Source organism: Cotesia glomerata, linkage group LG4, assembly GCF_020080835.1.
Source record: "Cotesia glomerata isolate CgM1 linkage group LG4, MPM_Cglom_v2.3, whole genome shotgun sequence".
NCBI lineage: Eukaryota > Metazoa > Arthropoda > Insecta > Hymenoptera > Braconidae > Cotesia > Cotesia glomerata.
In genome coordinates, this window is record NC_058161.1 from 5,664,958 (window position 1) to 5,678,630 (window position 13,673).

The following is a 13,673-nucleotide window of genomic DNA, read 5'->3' on the forward strand; positions in this document are numbered from 1 at the left end:
CATTCATTTTTTTTTATACGTGTGAGACAAAATTTCGAATTTATCGTCTAAAAATTTTCCAACTAAAAGCAGTTTACAGATTTTTAATTCCGCGCTGTGAAAATGAATAAGTTTCAAAAGGACGAATTTATTAACCACAATTTGATTTTAAAATTGGGTTTTACAAAATCTCTAGTGGAGGTCCTAAAAAGCCATTTTGACTATTCTTGACGATACATCCTGTCATGTATGTAACAGGATATATCAAAATAACCAAAAAACAATATTGATTCTTAGAAGTCATAGGAAAAAATATTTTTAAACTTAAAAATTTATATTTTGTCATAAAAATAGCTTACATGCTAACGGGACACATTCTTGTATACTGGTAGAGAAGTTAGCTCGACTCCAAAAATTCTTGAACCAAAATTACTACAATAAAAAAAATTCTTGGGACAAGAAAAACAATTATTGAGCAAAGAAATATTTTTCTAAACTCGGCTTAAGAAATTTATTGTTTTCCTTATTATAAAATTTTTTTCTTCTATGTCAAGCTAACCTTTATATCTGTGTAGCAAATTGAACACCGCAATTTTGACTAATAAATAATTTCACTTAATTAGGGTAGAAATTGCGAGATTTGGAAAAAATGTGTGTGTTCAGTTTGACACCAATTGTAATCAAATTAATCTTTAATTCGACTATTATTAAACCCCTAGACAAGGGCATTGAATCCGAAGTGAATGTCTTGAAAAGATCACGTTTTGCGGTTAGCATCGAACACGTACTCAGCATTCCTCAAGATCATTCAGCGGTCTTGAATGTCTTGCGGTATAGAAACCCGTAAAATCAATCGCCGGATCCTTATGCAGTGGATGATTCGAATCTATAGAGAGTCTATAGCTGGGGCTCCAGACCGTGAGGGAATAGAGAACCCACTATCTATTTGGCACTATCTATATAGAAATTACTACCCCTACCCTGGCTCTGCTCCATCGTAGATGAAACTGTATAAGAGAACTACTTAATATGGAGGCAGCATCTCGAGCCATAGACCATCAGCTCTGCACTATCTAATCCTTGGATGCACGCGTTCGCTGAGTTGAGTGCCCAGTAACACGTTGGTTGGGCATCTCTTGGATTACGGTTCATCATTATGTTAGTCTCGAAAAGCTTCGGCTACTAACTAAACATAACCAGCTCTACCGCCATCGCTTCAGAAAAGGGACTCGATGTATAACCTGCACCGCCTAGGGGTAGGACTAAGCTGGCTTTGCAAATCATCGACCTGATTACCGGCATCACTGAAACTTCTTCGGTTGTCTTGCAGGCTACCTGGTATCTTATTCCTCGAAAGTGACAGCTTCTCGATTGATAATATCATCTTACTACTCCAAATAGTAAATAATATCTCTCAGATTCAGAGGATCTTGCATACCTTCATCAGAGATTAATATTACTGACGTGTGCCGCGGGCTTATTTGGATCGAGCTCGGTATAGTTTGTGGGTTATGTTCTGTCAACATGCGGAAGGATATGAAAGATTGTTGTCATCATTGCTCAACGAAAGTTTGGAAAATCCAAAAGTGCACGCCTCATAACGCTCATTCATTTTTTAAGAAAAAAATTAACTGTGTAATTGATTAAAAAAAAAAATTATAATGAAGTAATTTTTTACAGAGTATTTTTTATTTTTTTTTAAACATCGGCACCCTTTTTTCTTGTCATATGCGCACGCAGTCTAGAAAAATCTAGCTTGATCAGGTGGCGCCATAGTTTTCACGTGACAAATAAGAAAAGTACGTTTGGCTTTGTACGGTTGTATCGTAGTGAATTTTGATAAAAATTCAATTAAAAAAAAAATACGTAAACTAGGCCACTGATATGAAATACGGACCCAGTTCATCGAATTCTTAAACTAATAAAAAAGGTCCCATCTTGAAATATCAATTTGTTCGGGAGTAATCGTTGGTACATCCAAAATGGGGTAACATCAGGACGTCCAAGTAAAATTTTTTTCAAAACTTTTTTTTTTTCAAAATAGCAACATGAAATGATTTCAGAAAGTAAAAGATGGTTTAATTTAAGTGTTTTTTCGGTGTATATCTACTTATATTATTGTATAAGTGTAATATGGTTGTGATAGAGGCATTTAAAGATCACAAAATTGCTTGACCTTGACGAGTCGAGTATAAAGCACAACCTCACGCGCTTCGCACTATAAGATGTGCAAAAATCATTAAAACTGGTAAAATTTATTTTTTTAACGCGCTTTTATTTGCTCAACCTGAAAATATTGTCCTTCTTTTGATAAAAAAAAAATAATTAAATACTTGATCGAAAATTGTCCCTCAAAAAAATTTTTAACGTCTGATTTTCCTTCTCAGCAGCATGTGAGAAAATAAAATACGAATTTATTTTGGCAGCATGCTGCGATATTAAATGTACACGTAAGCCCCCAGATTTCCAAGTTAGTATTGTAAATGTATAGTCTATATTATATACCGTAATATAAGCAAAGAGAATAACTTTTATGCCGAATATCTGTGTCATGAATTCACCCGTACTGTGACAATGAAATTGATGTAATCACAGTGTGTAGCAGACCGTCCTGTGCGATTTGTTTCCAATGGCTACAATTTGTAAATGATGGTACACATTATTTTTTTCTTCTTCTTCTTCGTTTTCTTCTTACTGTAATTTTCTTTTCTACTCGATTCTTTAAGAAAGGTAGAAGAGTGTAGAATATAGTAGTAGCTACTTACTTCCAACGAAATCGGTTTTATTTTGTCTATTGCTTCTACGTTATATACTTGAAAATTATTCGTTTTAAGTAAATATTTTTTAATATAAAAAAAATGAAAACTTACAACAATCTGAAATAGAAATGACAAGTGTCCGAGTAGATGACACGCAAAATCATGAAGCGTTCCACATTTTTACAAATATAAATAATGCTGTGAAGCGGGAAAGAATAGGAGTTACGGTAATTATTACGTGAAGCGTTCCACATTCACATAACGGGATATTGGTAGGAAAGGACTGAGAAAGGAATGTGAAGAGGATCATCTTAATGTGAGTTTATAGAATATGCGAGAAAAAATTATTAGATAGCTCGGACTGGGATTCGAACCCAGAACCTTCCGAAGACATGTCGACTACTCATCAGAAATATGGCTGTTTTTCGCCGACGCGACATTTAATGTTTAAATTTTGATTAATTTGAACAAAAGTTAACTTTTTTTCGTCCAATAATTATTTATATTAAAGAAAAAATCTACATTTATTTACTTGTAAACAGAAGAACTTTGATGTTTTTAATGAATTAAAATTTCTTTATATTTACTTAACTTTGTAAAAAAAAATTGACTCTTCAAAGCATTTAATTTCAAGAATTTAAAACTCGAGTAAAAGCCGACCCGAGTAGGTCAGAGAAAGAGGAGGTGAAAAAAAAGGAGTAAAGTTTTGAAAACGGTTTAAAATACGAAAATGTGAAGAACCCACACCCGGTATGTGCCAGTAGAGCTCTTGACTGTTAGATTTGTTGGTAAGTAGGAATGGCAATGAGAAAAGTGAGTTGCGGTGCACAAATAATGAAGAAAAACCCATGCCGAGTAGAGTACCTGGACGTGCTTCGAAACTCGCTAGGAAAAACTATTTACGTTTATAGACTCGAACTCAAAGACTTAGCTTGGAGCTTTTTTTAGTATTGAAAGATCGAACTTTAACTGTGGTTCCAGCTAACAAAAGAATAACGAAAAGAAACGTATAAAAAAAAAAAAAAAATAAAATAACTGAAAATAAACAAAACATACAAAAATAAAGTAAGCATATACATACAGCAATAGTAATAATAGTATGAGTTGTATACGCCACGGTTGTTCCAAAGTAAAGAGCTTGGGTCTAATACTTATGAAAGAATCGGGCTAAAGAAGTTTCGGATAATAGCAAACGAGTGGAGAGAAAGATTCAACTAAAGAAAATACAACTAAATTTGTGTCCTTTAGTTTTGTACAGAGTTTACTTTTTAAAATTGAAATAAAATAAACCCAATACATTCGGCTCTGCTCCAGTCTACAATGCTCTTTCATTTTCTTTTAATGTTTTTCTGCTTTTCTTTCGCGCTGTTTATTTTTTTTTTTCCATTTACTTTATAATTGGAAAGTCTTTACAAGCTAACGAAGTACTGAGCGGATTTTTTCGATAATCTCCAATTAATACAAAATGTGTTGAATTTGAACAATGCGTGGATTAAATATGACGTAGCTCGTTATGTGCGCGAGAAGTGCAACTGTAGTCTTTGGCGTTGTTGATAATTAAAACATAAGCTTCAAGTTGTTGACCAGCTTACCTTTTTGATATCCAATAAAATGTGGAAATTTAAAATTATAATTTTCTGTTAATATGTCAGTGTTGGTAGTCCCAATGCTCTCTATCAAAGTGATGCGTATTTTTTGAATTTAAAGAAAAAAACGTGGATTTAATTCGACATTCCTACACAAAAAAAAAGATTCACTTGAGCCAAGAAAATATTTTTCTTCCTGATTATTTTCTTGAGCGAAAAAAAAATTTTTTTTTGACACAAGAAATTTCACTTATTCCAACAAAATTAATTCTCTTGCTTTAAGAAAAACGTATCTTGATCCAAGAAAATTTATTTAAGTCAAGAAAATCTTCTTGTTTTGAGAAAATTCAGCCTCTTGCTCCAGAAAATTTAGTTGTTGATAGAAGTAAATTTTCTTGACTTGAGAAAATTTCTCTCTTGCTCCAAAAAATTAAATATCTCGATAGAAGTAAATTTTCATTAATATTTTTATTGATAACATGTCAAATGGGAAGATCAAATAATTTTGAATCATTTTTTTTCATTCATTATGTATAATTGCACGCTAAAATAATATAAAATGGGTATCAAATATTCAAGACAAAAATTTTCTCAAGGTGAGAAATTTTTTTTCTCAGCTGAAGTAGGTGGCGCTGCTTCCCTAAAGAATCTAAAAATCTTGATCAAATATAAAAATTTATTGTATCAAGTATTTATGATAATTTGAATTAAGAAAAAATTATTTCCACCAAGAAAAGAATTTCAAGAAAAATTTTTACGTCGGCTGACACAACTTCGGTCTTCCTTTAGGCACCCGAAAATTTTCTTGAGCCAAAAATTTTGTTCTTCAGTCAAGAAATTTTTCTTTTTGTGTAGTATTTACAATGATTTTGTTGATAAAGCTTAATTTTATAATTTACGTACGTACATCTATCAGCTAATCAGAGTAACACAAAATAAAATGATAAAATTACTATTTTTTATGTGTTATTAATAACACTATTGTGTAGAATTTGACGAAACGATTTTAGAAAATTTTAACATAAATTTGTGTTACTTTATCAATACACATGGATTGCATTGAATTAAGTTTAATTTTGTTTAAAAAAAGTGGTTAATTCAACGAAAATTTTTAACTTCCCGCTAAGAAAATCAAAGATTTTCAAAAATCGGGAAGTTATTGTTTTCACCCCGTTTTATGAAAATCGAGTTTTCATCGAATCTCGACGTTTCGAGGTCCTAGGAAGCTTCCCTGACTATTCCTGCGATGGTGTCTGTATGTATGTATGTATGTATGTATGTATGTGTGTGTGTGTGTGTGTGTGTGTGTGTGTGTGTGTGTGTGTGTGTGTGTGTGTGTGGATGTATGTAAACCTCTCATAACTTTTGAACGGCTTGACCGATTTGATCGCGGTTGATGCCATTCAAAAGGGCTTGACTGAACTTAGATTTTTAATATACTTTGGAACGATTCGGACCAGTAGATTTTGAGAAATCGCAAAAAAACTACAAAAAAAAATTTTTTCAAAAGTGGTTTTTTTGGAATAACTTTTAAACGGCTTTATCGATCAATTCCAAAAACTAATCAGCTCTTAACATCAAAAAACCACGTCGATCGCCGCCAGTCCGGTCAAAATCGGTTGATTCGTTCGTGAGTTATCGTTGACGAAAGAAAACCGAAAAAAGTGTTTTTTTCCAAAATTTTACTGATGCTTAAAAAACTGCGTCGAATGCCACCAACCGCGTGAAAATCGGTTCATTCATTCGAAAGTTATTGCGATTTGAAAATTTAAAAAATAGTGTTTTATCAAACTTCTATCAACTTTTTGAGCTCGAAGAGCTCAAAAGCGTACAAAAGCTATTTTTTGAGCTCGGAGAGCTCAAAATAACTCATAAATTGTATTTATGAGCTCGAAGAGCTCAAAAACATCATAAGTGCAATTTCAAGCGTTTAGGTATAGAATTGGCGGGAAGTTGCAGGGATGGCCTTCAGGGTCAACCGTTTTCCTAATTTTTTTCGTTTGTAGTTAGATGATAAAAAAATTTGAAAAATTCGAAACTACACTGAAGATAAAAATTATTAATTTTCTAGAAGAATTAAGTGACATTTTCCTCGACCAAATGTAATGTTTTTATGAAACTTAAGCCGTGCAACAAACTGTCGAGGTGAATTTTAATCCCGACTCTTTGTAAATTAAAATAAGCTTGAAGAAAAATACAGATGTGAAGTAATTACTACAACGAGGTGGTCGGGAAAAGTATATTGAGATGAATAAACACGTTGATCCGGTAACGAGGGTATGAAACAGACGAATCGTGAAGTATAAAGTTGAAAGCTTTGGAAACTGAAACGTAGCATTGGTGTGTCTGTCTCTGTCTAGTAGTGGGTGGGAATTCCTCAATACCGGCGGCGTTCAAGTGTCAACGGAGCTTGTTGAAGTTTTGGAAGGCCATTGTCAGCGAACAATTGGTTGACTTAGGATCCTCGTCACGTTGTACGTTTTGTAATACTAGTGAGTCTCCTTCTACCCTTCATCTCTATACATATATCCTGGGCACCCTCTATTAATTCCTCGGATTCACCAGTTCCTCACACTCGAATCTCAACATTGAAATCTGTTGATTCATGATATCTATAGTACAGTACAGTACAATCATGATCCAAAAGACGGTGTCGGGCTTGACAAGTGACAACGCAAGCCTTTAACGAGTATTCGAATTCAATTTCCCCCCCCCCCCCCCCGATTTCAATCACGCGAACGAGAATCTCCAGGTAAACAAACAAGGACGATATCCTTTTGCCGATTCCATTTGTTGTCCTTCGGATCCAAAGCGATCTCTGAATAAAGTCCTCGTTCCGGGATTAAACGAAAGTTCAGGCTCCTTCTCGGTGAGTTATAGCCACTGTTCTCCCGCTAAAACAAAACGCCGTTGATATACACAAGGACTCATTAAGTAACAACAAAAAATAAAATAAAACTGTGAGCCAGAGACAGAGGTCGGGCTCACGCTCCAACTCAGAGTTTAGTTCTTCCTTTAAGCTTCAAGTAGAGAACTACAAAGTTTGTTCAGTGGTGTGGCAACTGGAAACTTATAAGACGGCCCGGTAATGTTGCTTTAGCAATCTTCTCTCTCTTTTAACTTTAAACTAGACTTTCTTGCTTTATAATTATTATAAATATCTCTCTGTATTCCCGATACGCCGCAGTTGTATAATTGTTTTATGAAACTTACAGAACAAACAAACTTGGTCATTTTTTTTTTCAATTATTATTATTATTATTATTATTATTATTATTTCCATGAAAATTTTTTTATAACTAAAAAAAAAAAATTAGAAAAACGGTTCACTCTAAAGGCCATCCCTACAACTTCCCGCTAATTCCATTCCGGGGCGCTTAAAATTGTACTTATGACATTTTTGAGATTTTTGAGCTCAAAATATAATTGATGTGATATTTTGAGCTCGCTGAGTTCAAAGAAATAATATTTCTATGCGTTTGAGCTCTCCCAGCTCAAAAGTCTGATAGAAGTTTTATAGAACACTATTTTTGGAATTTTCAAACCGCAATAACTTTTGAATGGATCAACCAATTTTCACGCGGTTGGCGGCATTCGACGTAGTTTTATCATCCTCATAAGTTATTTTTAGGTTTTAATTGATCGAACCAAAAATTTCGGAGTAATCCCGAAAAAAACACTTTTTTCGGTTTTCTTTCGTTCACGATATCTCTCGAACGAATCAACCGATTTCGACCAGCTAGGTGGCGATCAACGTGGTTTTTCAAGCTTAAGGGCGGATTAGTTTTTGAAGTTGATCGATAAAGCGGTTTAAAAGTTATTCCAAAAAAACCACTTTCAAAAAAAAATTTTTTCTTATTTTTTTGAGATTTTTCAAAATTTCTCAAAATATATCGGTCCAAGTCGGTTTAAATTTATAGGAAATCTAAGTTTGAGGGAATTCTTTAGAACGCCGTTTAGTAGATTCCGATCGGTTTAGTCGTTCAAAAGTTATAAGCGAGTCACATAGTCACACACACACACACATACACACACACAGACATAGTGACAACATTGCGGGGGTAGTCAGGGAAGCTTCCTATGACCTTAAAACGTCGAGATCTGATGAAAACTCGATTTTTGCAAAACGGGGTGAAAACAATAACTTCCCGATTTTTGAAAATCTTCGATTTTCTTAGCGGAAAGTTAAAAATTTTATGACATGAAATTGGATAAATTTGTAAAAAAACCGCACAGAAAGAAAGTTTTTTTTAATTCACTGTTATATTAATGATAAAAATTATCAGACTGTCCCATATTAAAACAGAAATGAAATGGAGGTGAAACCAATTTATTTGTGATGTGATTAGTCGAACATATCATAAGCATGAAAATGTATGGAAACGCTATATTCAGGAGCGCGCAAATTAAATTCTAGTATTATAATATTAGGAGTTACTTTACGTTTAAGTTAGGAGTTACTTTAAGTTTATGTTAGTAAAATTTACCGGACTCTCCTGAAAAATAAAAAAAATCTTAACACAGCTTATTAATGAAATATTGATATCGTAAGTTGTATTTGTGAATAATTATTGAAATAATTGTAATTGAATCTGGAATTCGACTGCCCAATTTTAAAACACAGTAACTGCAAAATTTTTAAACCTAATTTTTTTTAATATTGCTGCATTTTTTATAACTCTTAGACCTTAATTTTAAGTATTTTTTCTTAAAAATATTTATACTCAAGTATTTTCTATTCATAAATCAAATTTTTCATCAATTTGGCAGGTAAACTTTTTTTTAATAAGAAAAATTTTTTAAAATTTCTAAATGTTAGTTACTGTGTTTTGAAATTGGGCAGCCGAATTGATCGTTGAATATCGTACGATAATAATGATGTTCGATTAAAATAAAATTTTTTTCCGTGACTAAATACATAAAAATAATGATAATAACGGAAAATAAAGTTTTTTTTATATCAACATCCATTCATCGAGGACGTTTATAATAAAGATGATCATAAGAGTATGAGATGTCTTTTAAATTTATATGATTTTCCTTTGGCCTCATTACTCTCTTGATTTTATTGAATAAACTTAGCCGGTTCCGCTGGCAGACAAGTGCAGTTCTAGGTTCTGATGAAAGCTGAAAGCAGAAAGAACGAGAGAAAAAAAATCCCTCGTAAACTTTAAGGTCCATTTAAGAAGTCCACAGACAAGTTTGATGATCAAAGATTACATTCACTGCCTAGCTCGTAATCACTATTCATAAAAAGTTTTATCTTTAAGCCGAGAGGAAACTGTTTTACATTTAATTATATAAATAATTTTCTTAATAAACTTTTCTCAATGACATCATCGGCGTCGTACACGATTAATTATATTTTATCTGATTAATAACAAGTTATTATTGATTTAAGTCGTATTACTTTCTCGTGATTATAGTTTACGAAAAAAACAGATGATTGATACTCTTGAACAAAGCAGGCCATAGAAAAAGTTATCGAGTTTATTTATAACTTATAACAAAAACAAAGTTGTGTCTAAGATTACCGAGTTGGGCAATTTTTTGCGCTTAAACTTTTACAAGACGGTAAAGGTCGTCGGTACTGAATCCCGGGAAATGAAGATAATTTAATGTCAGTAACGTATTTTCCCGTCGAATCACTGTCGTGGCCGTAGTAATCGAATTACGTAGCCCCTGGACCGTCGGGACAAGAGTTTAGCGGTGAAAGGAAGTCCCCTTCTATATATCTACATACATATACATCTATACAATTCATACATAGAAACCTTTTGCCTGTTATACATCTCTCTGGTAACTCCGACACGGTTAACCAGGATTTCATTCGCGTTTAATTTCGAAAAGCGGATCTGCAAAGTGATTAAACGATTACGCAACCCCACCGTTGACCTGTTCATTTAGTACAATTACATTTTGACGCTTTTCTTTCGACAATTCAATGTATAAATACATCTAATTGTACAATAGATTTGTTCTTTTTGATCAAAAAATGATGTTCAAAAGCAGCTTCTGGTGTGAAATTTTCAAAAAATCGATTTTCTTTGCATTTTTTGATAATTTATATCATGTAAAAAATGTTTTTGGTATACGGAGAAAAATTAAATGACTAAACGAGCTTACCTGTAAGTGATGTTCAATCATAATTGTATGAAGCGCCTCTTCCGAAGGGATCAACCACACCTTCATCTTTGTGGTGACAAAGGCATATAGTAGAGGTACTACGATTTGATCTCGAGGAAGAGGCGTGTAATACAATTAATTATACTTCCTACTATACAAAAATAGTAACTCCTACTATCTAAAATGGTAATAAAATTAATTAGTAACAAAATAATAGGTGGTATCATTGACAATTGCAATAGTTACTATTAATAATGGTAACGATTACTATCGAAAATAATACTTGCAATTATTATAAATTATAACTGTTACAATCGAAAATGATAACTGTAACCATCTCAGATTGTAAAAATTCTGAAAGGAAAAATAATATAAATTTAGTTAATTAAATCCTTTATTTACATCCATATTTTAGCTAATGTGCATTTTTTTCTTTGAAATATTAAAATACTTTAAATTCCCTTCAAAATTTATTTTTCAAAATTTGATTTCTTTGAAGATTTAAATTATTTTTTGAAATTTTAATTTTTTTTTTAAATAAAAATTTTATTGAAAAATTCGATTTTTATGGAAATTTCAAATTTTTTTAGAAAAATTTGGCGTTGAAGCTTGTTTTAGACAAATAAAAATTTAAATATAATTTCAATCCGAATTTAATCCCGATTTTTTGTGCACTACACTGCACTACAGCTGCTTTTAGTTTATTCAGAAATGCATCCACGGTAACGCAGATTCTTAATTTTTTTAATATTTTTTACTAGCTTAGTAGTTATGATTATTACTGATGGTAACTGCAACCATCAGGTTATATTAGAAATTACGATTTTGATAATAGTAGTAACTAATTAAAATAATAACAGTTATTATTACTGATTACCATCATAATAGTAGTAGTTACTATCAGGATGGTAAATACTACAATTCAGATGGTTTATTTAATTATTTAAATAATATTGACTACTATCAAATTCAGTTAATAGATTTTAACGTCACTAGATAATAAACTCTACTATAAAATTTTCTCCGTGTATAAATGAGTTATTGTAAAACTATTTAATTAATACGGATGGTGTGAAAATTACACCAAATACGATGTCAAATTTAGATAATGTCAATTTTAAAAAACTACATTCTCATGAGTGTAAATTTAAAAATTTTATACTAAGAAATGTACGAATATGTTTGTAATGATAATTTGACATTAATTCATGAAATTTCATCATTAGAATATCTTGTCATCATATTTTTTTTTGTTCAAATTGGATACGAAACCAATAATTATTACTTTCTAAGTAAATATAAATTTAATAAAAACACGGAGTTTAAAATACACTGATAAAAATTTTACATTTTCCACACGGAAAAAAGTAAACTGTAAATCACTAGGATTCCGGTTAATTTTTATAGTTTCAAACAGTACAGCGGACATCGGGGTGGCAAAAATATAATTATTACAGAACTTAATGTAGAAAGTGTAAAAGCCACAATTTAGTATTTAATATCGAAAATAAGTGATTAGTAGCTGTTACTATAATAAATAACGACTCTCTCATCTTAAAAAATTACAGTTTCAAACAGTAAAAATTGCCATTTCAGTATATAGTCCATATTATGAGGAGAAGAAGAACTCAGATGAGAAAGGGGTCTCACTCTGGGAAAATTTAACATTTGAAACAGTAAAAATTCTATTTTTAATATATACATTTTACCAGTCCAAACAGGTCAATAATTATAGTTTCATTTTAAGCGTTGCGTTTAAAATTTACCATTTTACTTTGTGAATATTAACGTTGCCTGTATTAGAAATTTAGTAACTTTATTTTATACTTTTTACATATCATGCGATCATTTTTTAGGTACGAAATGATAAATATCAAAGTCAAAATTCTTAATTATTATACCTTAACATTTTAAACATTTACATAGCGAATATTACTGTTTGAAATAGTATTTTCTTCTATTTAAAGAATAAATTGTAGCGTTTAAATGATAAATATTGTAAAGTGAATAGTAAAATCACGATTTTACTGTTTGAAATGGTAATTTTTAGCGGTTGATCATTACTTATTATAAATCAACTATTATTTATTACAATTTACTTTTTTCTGTGCACTAAGACAGCCGTATCAAGTTCTCAGAGATTGATTTACAGAAAAATTTTTACAGTATAGTTATAAAAATAATATGCTGAAATTTTGAGCGTGTCTTTTCAATATTTTCTCTTGATTTTGATATTCTTGCGTAGTGAATTTCTTGGTTAATAATTATTGATTTTAAAATATGATCTTCAGTCAATAAACAACAATTTTAATCAAGTTTATTTAGGTCAAAAAAAAAATAATAATAAAATAAATTCAGGCACTTTAAAGATAAAATTTCACATTCACTAAATTATTTTTTTTTTTTTAAATAATAGAAAGTGTAAAAGTAATTTTTTCGCAAGCATGAATAAAAGAAACACCTACAAAAGTACAGTTTTGTACAATTTACATTAGCTAATTGGTATTAAGGTAATAAGAGAATGTAATAGAATTAGAGAGGAAAGTCGTAGGGATTGAGTATCTCACAGCTCAAGTTTGAATTGGATGAGCTTGCGCTGCCGACTGGCTACACTTTCCGTCATTCAGGGGCACTATATCTATAGATGGCTCTCTTTGCTCCGTTTTCGTTTGTTTCTCGTCTAGCCACGTTGTCTTAATTAGTTGATGGAATCGCTACCAATTAAAATTATTATTATTTATTGTTTGATGTCACAAAAAGCTTCTATGAAAGCCACATGTGGAAGAAAATAACTATTTATACTAAGCTACTTGGCGACTTTGAAAATGAAAACATTTTTAAATATTTAAGAATACTTCGATGTCGAGAAATAATTTTGAATAATTCAAATAGTTTATTTTGAAGAGCAAAAATTATGGATCTATCGTTCACTTTATGGCCGGAAAAACTGAAGGGTTAAACATAAATAATAAATTTTGAAGACGAAGTATGAAATGAACTTTTGAAAAATTTCAAGTCCTAATTTTACTTCAATCATTTCTAATTCTGTTTTAGACACGAGTTAAATATTTTATGGAGACGTGACCTACGCTAAAAAAAATTTTACTGTAGGACGTAATAAGCTCATAAAAAAATTTTTTTTAGACCTAATTTTTTATGGATGAAACATTTTTTTTTTGGAATTCAAATTTATGTTAAAAATAAAGTGTCTTTGTATTTTAGT

The 13,673-nt window shown here is 31.3% G+C and overlaps 1 protein-coding gene across 1 annotated transcript in view; it reads left to right on the plus strand.

The window, feature by feature from the left end:
• LOC123264341 overlaps window positions 1-13,673 on the plus strand; it is a 105,107-nt gene that overhangs the window by 38,314 nt on the left and 53,120 nt on the right. The gene's annotated exons all lie outside the window — the stretch shown is intronic.